Genomic DNA, 10,943 nt, shown 5'->3' on the forward strand with positions numbered 1-10,943 from the left:
CAAGCAATTCTACTGCCTCAGCCTCCTGAGTAGCTGGGATTACAGGCAACTGCCACCACGCCCAGCTAATTTTGTACTTTTAGTAGAGACGGGGTTTTTTTATATTGGTCAGGCTGGTCTCGAACTCCTGACCTCAGGTGACCACCCGCCTCGGCCTCCCAAAGTGCTGGGATTACAGGCGTGAGCCACCGCACCCAGCTCCGGCCCCATTTTCTTTCTTTCTTTCTTCTTTATTTTTTTAGGAGTTTCGCTCTTGTTGCCCAGGCTGGAGTGCAGTGGTACCATCTCGGCCCACTGCAACCTCCGCCTCCTAGGTTCAAGTGTTTCTTCTGCCTCAGCCACCTGAGTAGCTAGGATTATAGGTATGCACCACCACACTTGGCTAATTTCATATTTTTAATAGTGATGGGGTTTTCAGCATGCTGGCTAGGCTGACCTCGAACTCCTGACCTGAGGTGATCCGCTTGCCTCAGCATCCCAATGTGCTGGGCTTACAGCCATGAGCCATGCCACCTTACCTGGCTTTTTTTTTTTTTTTTGAGGCAGAGTCTCAATCTATCACCCAGGCTGGAGTGCAGTGGCATGATCTCGGCTCACTGCTACCTCTACCTCCCAGGTTCAAGCGATCCTCCTTCCTCAGCCTCCTGAGTAGCTGGGACTACAAGCATGCGCCACCATGCCCGGCTAGTTTTTGTATTAGTAGAGACGGGGTTTCACCATGTTGGCTAGGCTGTTCTCAAACTCTTGACTTTGTGATCCGCCCTTCTCAGCCTCCCAAAGTGCTGGGATTACAGGCATGAGCCACTGCACTCGGCCAGTGGCACTCACATTTTAAATAACATGGAATGCCTGGGGTGATGCAAAAGTGTTTTTTTTTTTGTTTGTTTGTTTGTTTGTTTTGAGACTGAGTCTCGCTCTGTAGCCCAGGCTGGAGTGCGGTGGCCGGATCTTAGCTCACTGCAAGCTCCGCCTCCCGGGTTCACGCCATTCTCCTGCCTCAGCCTCCCGAGTAGCTGGGACTACAAGCGCCCGCCACCTCGCCCGGTTAGTTTTTTGTATTTTTTTTTTAGTAGAAACGGGGTTTCACCGTGTTAGCCAGGATGGTCTCGATCTCCTGACCTCATGATCCACCTGTCTCGGCCTCCCAAAGTGCTGGGATTACAGGCGTGAGCCACCGCACCTGGCCTTTTTTTTTTTTTTTTTTTTTTTTTTTTTAAATAAAGATGAGGGGCCAGGTTTGGACATAGTCATATGATAAGAGTTAAAACATGGCCGGGCGCGGTGGCTCAAGCCTGTAATCCCAGCACTTTGGGAGGCCGAGACGGGCGGATCACGAGGTCAGGAGATCGAGACCATCCTGGCTAACACGGTGAAACCCCGTCTCTACTAAAAAATACAAAAAACTAGCCGGGCGCGGTGGCGGGCGCCTGTAGTCCCAGCTACTCGGGAGGCTGAGGCAGGAGAATGGCGTGAACCCGGGAGGCGGAGCTTGCAGTGAGCTGAGATCCGGCCACTGCACTCCAGCCTGGGCGGCAGAGCGAGACTCCGTCTCAAAAAAAAAAAAAAAAAAAAAAAAAAGAGTTAAAACAAACTTGGTTTGTTGGTGTTGATTTACGGACAATGCTTTCCCAGAGCACACAAGACCCTCAGGAAGACTGACACCACCTGTGAGTTTCTTCTCTTCTCATCCTTTCTGTGTCACCTTCCGTTCTGGGAAGACCAGGCTGCATTAGCTACTTTTCTTCCTGGATGCTCGAGAACTCCCCTGTCACACTTGGGACCCAAGTCCTTCCCATTATGCCTTGGGCCAGGTTCTAGGTCCCAGAGTTAGAGACTGTTTTATGCTAGGTCTTATCTGAGTCTTCCGTAAGTGGGTTTCCTTGGCTTCGGGCTTCTGATCCTACAGAAGCTAGACGCCTCCTTTGCTCTTTGCTGTCGTTGCCAGAACAGGAGTTTCTTTACTGGTCCCTATCTGTTACATTTTCGGCTTAATTAACCCTGCCTGCAGCCACTCCACCCAGTGGATCCTAGTCCTGTTTGTGTTTTTTTTTTTAAAGACTCTAAATGATCTTTAGGTTCCTTCTTAACTCTGTGCTTCTAGGATTGTTCTGCCTCTATCATGTCTCCAGTCAAATTCTTCTTGGAGTAAGTTCTTTAACGAAGTCAGATTTCCCTACTGAATTATTCTAACCTAGCATCTATCTTTTTTTTTTTTTTTTTTTTTTTTTTTTTAGATGGAGTCTCATGCTGTCACCCAGGCTGGAGTGCAGTGGTGCCATCTTGGTTCACTGCAACCTCCACCTCCCAGGTTCAAGCAATTCTCCTGCTTCGGCCTCCTGAGTAGCTGGGACTACAGGTGCGCATCACCAGGCCTAGCTGATTTTTCTATTTTTTGTACAGATGTGGTTTTGCCATGTTGGCCAGGGTGGTCTTGGTTTCTCAAAGTGCTGAGATTACAGGTGTGAACCATTGCACCTGGCCTAACTTAACATCTATCTTATCTTCTCTAGAGGCTCCTGCTGTCAGGCTGGTCACCGTTTTGCCCGTGCCCTGACCATGTGGCTTGTCTTTAGGGATCCCAGATGCTTATACTCTCATTGTAAGTTGGGTAAGAAAACTATTCTCCCTCTTTGTATTTTAGATAATCTTCCCCTTAGCTGCGCTGGCAATTTCTCTGCTGTAATCCCAAGACTGGCAACTAACATGGCTCAAGTCTGGCTCATGGCCATTCACTGCTGCTATCCCTTTTCTTAGCCACAAATATCCACTCATTATGGAGTGGGCAAGGGGAAAACGGACTCCAAAAGGTCACACTGTTATCTTTTTTTTTGAGATGGAGTTTCACTCTTGTTGCCCAGGCTGGAGTGCAATGGTGCGATCTCAGCTCACTGCAACCTCTGTCCCCGGGTTCAAGCGATTCTCGTGCCTCAGCCTCCTGAGTAGCGAGGATTACAGGCATGCACCACCACACCTAGCTAATTTTGTATTTTTAGTAGAGACAGGGTTTCTCCATGTTTGCCAGGCTGGTCTCAAACTCCCGACCTCAGGTGATCTGCCTGCCTCAGCCTCCCAAAGTGCTGGGACTACAGGCGTGAGCCACCACGCCTGGCCACACTGTTATCTTTTATAGTACTTTAAAGCAAATGTTAAACCAGAATGTAATCAACTCCCAACATCAGAAGGGGCATCTTTCTCCATAAGGAGATGTGCACGTGTGCTTACCTCCATTGCACTGGACTTAGGACAGCATTTTGGCACCATGCAAGAGTAGAAATGTGTGATGTACTCAGCCCAGAACTGTCCCTTTTGCTGGGGAATATAGGAGCTTTCCCTGAACCATATTTCTCCTTTTGGGCGGGTTGTCCTCTTCCTGTCTCCAGCCAAGAGGCGGTCTATGTCTCTCCTAGTCTTCATTCCCAGTATGGATATTCCTCCCATCAGCATTATCTCAGGGAGCTCCTGACTATGCCCAATGTCTTTTTTGTTTGTTTGTTTTTGAGATGGAGTCTCGCTCTGTCACCCAGGCTGGAGTGCGGAGGTGCGATCTCAGCTCACTGCAAGCTCTGCTTCATGGGTTCACGCCATTCTCCTGCCTCAGCCTCCGGAGTAGCTGGTACTACAGGCACCCATCACCACGCCCGGCTAATTTTTTTGTATTAAAGAGACGGGGTTTCACTGTGTTAGCCAGGATGGTCTCAATCTCCTGACTTTGTGACCCGCCCGCCTCGGCCTCCCAAAGTGCTGGGATTACAGGCGTGAGCCACCGTGCCCAGCCTTATGCCCAATGTCTTAGTGATCCTTGGGTGGGGCCACACTGGACCCCTGTAAGTTTATGCCACATTTCAGCCATTAGAGGGGCCCAGCTTCAGCTCTATTCCAGAGGCCATAACAGCAATTCAACATTTCTAGGGGCTTAAAAGCAATTCTGTTTTTGTATCCTTGGACCGCAGATTTTTCTAGGGCCATCTGGACTCCCTGAGTTGCTGCCAATAGGACAGCAGGGAAAGTCCAGACCAGTCCAGGTTAACCAGCCCCAGCATATCAATGTGGTTTCCTGTGATGTCTTCCACTCCCCAGGTCAGCCAACCAACGCTTGTTCCATTGGGGTTCAGAGTCCCTAAAATGGAACTGTTTGGTTCTTCTAGGAGCACAGGAAGAAAACAGTGAGGAGGAGGAGTGGGGAGAAAAAGACTCATGCAAAAAAGGGAGAGGAAGTGAGTGATGCTGAGGGAGGAGAAAAAAGCAAATGGCAACAGCAGCAGCAGAAGGAGAGTGAGGGTGGGAGGAAAAGGCAGAAATACAGAGTTCTACTCTTGATAATGTACTATTCTTTTTGAGATAGGGTCTTGCTGTGTCACCCAAGCTGGAGGGCAATGGCATGATCATGGCTCACTGCAACCTTGACCTCCTGGGCTGAAGCAATCCTCCTTTCTCAGCCTGCCAAGCAGCTAGGACTACAGGTGTGTGCCATTACACCTGGCTAATTTTTAAAATTTTTTGTAGAGATGAGGTCTTGTTATGTTGCCCAGGCTGGTCTCGAACTCCTGACCTCAAGTGAGGCTTTCACCTCAGCCTCCCAAAGTGCTGAGATTAGAGGCACAAGCCACCATGCCCAGCCTACTCTTCGTGTGTGTGTGTGTGTGTGTGTGTGTGTGTGTGTGTGTGTGTGAAGTGGTAGAGGTTTATTGAAATATGAACATTTAGCCAGGCCTGGTGGCTTTCACCTGTAATCCTAGCACTTTGGGAGGCCAAGGTGGGTGGATTGCTTGAGACCAGCCTGGGCAACATGGCGAAACCCTGTCTCTGCTAAAAACACACAAAAAATTAGCTGGGTGTGGTGGTGTGTGACTGTAGTCCCAGCTCCTTGGAGGCTGAGGTGGGAGGATGGCTTGAGCCTGGGAGGTAGAGATTGCAGTGAGCTGAGATCACGTTACTGTGTTCCAGTCTGGTCAACAGAGTGAGACCCTGTCTTGAAAAAACAAACAAACAAAACACCAAAAAAAAAAAAAAAAAAAAAAAACAGAGAGAGAGAGAAAGACATATAAACATTCAAGGACATGTAAGATGGAAACAGCCATAACATATACAGACACTTGCTGCAAGAGGATGCCTGAGACATTTATTCACTGCCTAGGCTGCCCATGTGCTATCACATTTTTCCTGGTTTGAATACATATAAGATGGGAAGAGGGGAGGGGACAGAGTTGCCCTGGCTGACTGCCCACCATGTGGCCTTCAGGAAAGCTCGACTTGGGCTAGGGCCCCACTCCTGGGCACCTGCTGGCACCCTCCCCTCCTGGACTCTGTGTGAAACCTTGCTGTTGTCCTTGAGGGCAGTGGGGGGTCACTCAGAGGATGAGGCCAGTCAAGCTGCCTGGAAAGGGAGAGGATCCAATGGCCAGAAAGACACAGTGTGCTGTCCTTGTGTCCTCTAGGTGGGAAGAGTCCATCCTTTGTGACCAAATCTCTGAGAAATGTCTGGCCGAATGTCTGAGACACATTTAAGCAGGCTCAGTGCCAGCCACTTGGCCCCCTCACTGGCACCATATCCCAGATATCCTTCTCTCCCACAGCCTGCATTTGAGGTACTTGTTTTGTATTCAAGCTTTTTATTTCCCTTTCCTTTCCTAGACAGGACTGAATGCTAGTCACGCCATCACACTGCCTCCCATCACACATGGTGTCTCCCGCCACCACGGTCCAAGGATGTTGCAGTGGTGGTGTTCTCCTGAACGCTTCGGGGCTTACTTGGTGGAGGCAAGCCTCATCCAAGAATCACCTTTCCTTTACAACACAGGAGCAAACTGCTCCACGCCAGGGTCCAAGAGGGGAGACAGGGCCTGGTGCGGTGGCTCATGCCTGTAATCCCAGCACTTTGGGAGGCCGACGTGGGCAGATCACGAGGTCAGGAGTTTAAGACCAGCCTGATCAACATGGTGAAACTCCGTCTCTACTAAAAATACAAAAATTAGCCGGGCGTGGTAGCGGGCATCTGTAATCCCAGCTAGTCAGGAGGCTGAGGCAGGGGAGAATCGCTTGAACCTGGGAGGTGGAGGTTGCAGTGAGCAGAGATCACACCACTGCACTCCAGGCTGGGTGACAGAGCGAGATTCCATCTCAAAAAAAAAAAAAAAAAGAGGGGAGACAGACCTTTTTCAGCATCTTCATTCCTTGGGGCAGCTTGACCTCTAGCAAGACTGGCAGGGACCATGGTGCAAGGAGCATGGTCTGCCTGTGACCTGAACTGGAAATCCAGTCTATGTGATGATATTAACCTGAGTTCCTGGTTAACATTTTATAGTGGCCGAGCGCGGTGGCTCAAGCCTGTAATCCCAGCACTTTGGGAGGCCGAGACGGGCGGATCACGAGGTCAGGAGATCGAGACCATCCTGGCTAACACGGTGAAACCCCGTCTCTACTAAAAAATACAAAAAACTAGCCGGGCGAGGTGGCGGGCGCCTGTAGTCCCAGCTACTCGGGAGGCTGAGGCAGGAGAATGGTCTAAACCCGGGAGGCGGAGCTTACAGTGAGCTGAGATCCGGCCACTGCACCCCAGCCTGGGCGACAGAGCAAGACTCTGTCTCAAAAAAACAAACAAACAAACAAAAAAAAAAAACCAAAAAAACCTTTTATAGTGACCCATCAAATATGCATAAAAACGTAAGAAAGCCCAGGTATGGTGGCTCATGCCTGTAATCCCAGCACTTTGGGAGGCCGAGGCAGGTGGATCAGGAAGTCAAGAGATCGAGCCCATCCTGGCCAACATGGTGAAACCCCGTCTCTACTAAAAATACAAAAATTAGCTGGGCATGGTGTGGGGAGCCTGTAACCCCAGCTACTCCGGAGGCTGAGGGAGGAGAATCGCTTGAACCTGGGAGGTGGAGGTTGCAGTGAGCCTGGGTGACAAAGTGACACTCCATCTCAAAAAAAAAAAAAAAAAAAAAGGAAGGAAGGAAGCATGCAGTTTTAATTAATGATAAAGGCTGGTGTTTCTGTGGTCCCCATCCCTGGGAAGATCTGTGGGCTACCTTCCCAGGTTTCTTTTGTCTCTGCAACCTGGTCAAGGGGTTCAGAGTTGGGGAGATGAGTAGAACTGAGTGGCTTTGTTCCACTTTTTCCCCTAACCCTGACAGAGGGCCCCATACATCACAGCTGTTAAGATGATCACAGCTTCTCTGAGGGCAGAGTTCACTTTATTGCTTTCTTTCTTGGTGTTTTGCTCCTTTCTTTCTGCTTTGTGTCCTTTCTTGGCCTGGTTGACTCTGGATATATCATAGATTCTTTCTGAATCTTCTTCTGTATTTGTTAAATGGGGTTAAAACCCTTCTCTGGCCTTTTCACTAGAACACAACAAAAATCAAATCAGCTTTCATTGATAAGAGAGCTTTGTATACTACAAACTGTAAGTATCAATTGTGATGACCATAATCTAGGATTAAATTGCATTCCCTAACACAAAAACTTTCTATACCTCAGTAGGATAGTCAGAGAGGATGCTATTAGCAGGTTTTCAGAAATTCTTTTTTTTTTTTTTTTGAGACAGAGTTTCGCTCCATGCTGGGTTGCAGTGGAGTGATCTCAGCTCACTTCAACCTCTGCTTCCCAGGTTCAAGTGATTCTCCTGTCTCAACCTCCAGAGTAGCTGGGATTACAGGCGCGCCCCACCATGCCCGCCTAATTTTTTATATTTTTAGTAGAGATGGGTTTTCACCATGTTGGCCAGGGTGGTCTCAAACTCCTGACCTCAGGCAATCCACCCACCTCACCTTCCTAAAGTGCTGGAATTACAGGCATGAGCCACTGAGCCCGGCCTGTTTTCAGAACTTCTTTATCTCCTAGGCCAGCCAGAAACATTAGTGAGAACTTGGAAAACAACTGCTGCATCTCTGGGGTTGACATAAGGTCTGTCCCCTCAGTGAGTCTTATTTCCTGCCCTATGAACAGCGGCCCACCTCATGGATTCACAAGTCACAGCCTTGCTCTTCCTTTCATTCAGGTGAGCAGGTAGTCTCAGGCCAAACCCTCCAAAGGTTATTAATTCAGGTTCTGGATACCCATCTAGAATCAGTCTACTTGGGCCTGGAACATTTGGAGCCCATGTAAATACTGAGTGTGTGTGGCGTGTGTGTGTCTGTATAGGGAGGATGAACTTAAAAATGCTATGGAAATAACAGAGTAGCAAGGAGGACCTTCTGTCTGATTACAGTAAGATAATTCTAAATTAATAGCAGAGGGGAATAGGAAAGATGACTAAGAGAAAAGCTAATTTCTGATAGAAACTTGGGGAGCAAAATCTATGTAGCTAAGCAGTGGCTAAGAGGGAATGAGACATGATGTAAAATCTGAAGAAGAGGGGTCCTGGTTTTAGCTTAGCCCAAGAGGCAAAAGTAATAGAATAAAACAGACTTCTACAATCTGTAGATTTCTTCTTGTTCTGCTAGAAAAGACAGAGTTGGCGGGGGACAGTGGAGTGTTTAGGACTACATGGAACCTTCTTGAAAACACATGCAGATAGCTTAAGGACAGACAGCATGACCACAAGTCTTCAATCTGTGATTTACTTGCACGTGTGGGTGTGTGACATCTACCTCTGACTGGAAACAGCAATTGGAAGGTGGCCTTCGTCTCTCAGAAGAGTGCCTGTTCCTATGTGAGGAGCATCCAGGACTTCAGCTGGATGACAGTGGGAAGCTGTTGATGTAGCGGCTTTGACAGCTTCAACTCATGTCTGCTTTGGTGTCAGACACTCCTGATCTTTCCTGAGCTTTCACTCAGTACAGTAGGAAAAACTGTAGGCTTCTCTTCTCAGTAAATGACTAGATATTGCCATTCATCACTCCTCTTAAGTCTACCCATAAAGAGTGAAGAAGCATGTCAGAACTTACCCATTGGTCCTGAACTAACCTCCTCTGGAGGTCTCTCAGTTGGCCATGGTTTAGCTCTCTGTCCTCATGACGATGAGGAATTAGTCTTCCCTTCGCATCCACCAGGAGGAGGTAGAGGGCATGCCCGCCTGGGTGATGCCAGGACCGGCGCGCTTCACAGGGGTTTGTAAGCACCCCCCAACCTCCCTTCCTTTTCCTGGCAGCAAATAACAGAGGTTAGTGAGGATCAGTCTTGTCTCCCTGAGTGGGGAGGAGGGAAACGGGGGAAGGGAGACAGCATATCAAAATGCACTGCCAAAATGAAAATGAAGAAAAAAAAGAAAAAAAAAAAAGATTTCTGTGGCACATGGTGCTACTGAGGGAGAGGTGATCACAGCCGCCACCCATTTCAGGAACAGTTCCCAGCGTTGTCTGTAGGCGGATTCACATGACACATTCTTAAACCCAATTCCATTCTGTGTTGCATTTGCTCCTTGTTTGCTTCTCAGGAACAATGTGTCTCTACATCTTTGTATCTAAGTTTGATTCTGAATGAATTGTCTAGCTGAATATCCAGGCTGCCCGGCTCGTAATGCATTTGTGCCAGTAGCCTTTTGAGTCATGAAACCCCATCAACCCAGCTCTCTGCATCTGCACGTGACCTGGAATACCTGGAGAGTTACTAAGAAGTTGGATGTTCTTCACGGTGTCTCGATGTGAAAAAAATACAAATACGTATTTCTGGAGGAAGTAATACCAATGATGCAAATTTGCCTGGAAACTATTCTGAACCCAACTCTTCTTCCTGGGAAATGAAATTTTGGTTGTGGCATTTTTTGATTGATGTCTCTACATGAGGAGGTTTTTGGCTTTTTAGTGTTGCTGCTTTTCTGTTCTCACTCCTCTAAGAATCTTTGCCAAAATACCACTGACATTTGAGGAAGAGAATAGAGACAGTTTGGTTTCTTGCTTGTAAATTCCTCTGTTTCCTTGGTGATGTAAATAATTATGGAATATATAAAAAGTTTTTAGCAAATTCAAATTTTGGTTTGAAAAAAATAGGTTTTGTTACCTGGTAAGGGCTACAGGAGCAATCTCAGAGAGCTAGAAACTGTCTGTTCCTCCTTAACTCTTTTTATTATTATTTTTAAATTTTTAGTAGAGTCAGGGTTTCACCATGTTGGCCGAGCTGGTGTGGAGCTCCTGACCTCAAGTGATCCACCCACCTCAGCCTCCCATAGTGGTGGGATTACAGGCGTGAGCTACCACGCCCGGCTGTGTTCCTCTTTAACTCTTTTTAAATTAGAAAATCTGGCTGGGCGCAGTGGCTCACGTCTGTAATCCCAGCACTTTGGGAGGCCAAGGCTGGCGGATCACCTGAAACCTGGAGTTCGAGACTGGCCTAGCCAACATGGTGAAACCCTGTCTCTACTAAAAATACAAAAAAGTTAGCCAGGCGTGGTGGTGGGCGCCTGTAGTCCCAGCTACTTGAGAGGCTGAGGCAGGAGAATGGCGTGAACCCAGGAGGCAGAGCTTGCAGTGAGTGGAGATCGCGCCACTGCACTCCAGCCTGGGCGACATAGCAACACTCTGTCTCGGGGAAAAAAAAAAAAGTTTCAGTAAGTCTGCCCAGGTGTGTGGCTGGTGTACGGCCCTGTCAGAAGACAGCCTAGAATAATTCTCTGCCATCTTCAGCTTTACTAGGAGAATCCTGTCCAAAGGGCAGACCCAGAGTCCAGGAATGTGAAAGGAAGGGCAGAATCACCTCAAATAGCCCGAAAGGACTGAGGAATTCCACACATCTGGACTGTGGAATCTTCAAAGGGAGAGGTTCTATTAGCAGGAGAAAATAGAAGGCTGCTGGTCTGAAAGAAGGCTTACTCCACTTGCACCCTCAGAGGCATACTTTTCACTCTGGCTGTTCTAAACTTTTATATTCACTCAGGTTCCCAATTTCCCCTCTTCCTTTTCCATCAGTTACTCTTTTATTCTTGGCAAATCACCTTATCTCCTTTCTATCCTGTGGGTAGAAATATGAGCACTACCTTTTTTCTTTTTTTTTTTTTCTTTTTGAGACAG

General features: G+C 47.9%; 1 long non-coding RNA gene across 2 annotated transcripts; it reads left to right on the plus strand.

Moving 5' to 3' along the window:
* Positions 1-1,576: 1,576 nt before the first annotated feature.
* Positions 1,577-5,580, plus strand: LOC123574365 (uncharacterized). Of its 2 annotated transcripts, none has more exons than XR_006699217.2 (4): positions 1,577-1,667; positions 2,235-2,356; positions 2,511-2,608; positions 5,436-5,580. It is a non-coding gene; the product is annotated as an uncharacterized lncRNA (long non-coding RNA). The 2 variants fall into 2 exon arrangements; XR_012414810.1 differs by having other exon boundaries at positions 2,511-2,599.
* Positions 5,581-10,943: the final 5,363 nt, after the last annotated feature.

The sequence above is a fragment of the Macaca fascicularis genome, chromosome 7 (genome assembly GCF_037993035.2).
Source record: "Macaca fascicularis isolate 582-1 chromosome 7, T2T-MFA8v1.1".
Classification (NCBI taxonomy): domain Eukaryota; kingdom Metazoa; phylum Chordata; class Mammalia; order Primates; family Cercopithecidae; genus Macaca; species Macaca fascicularis.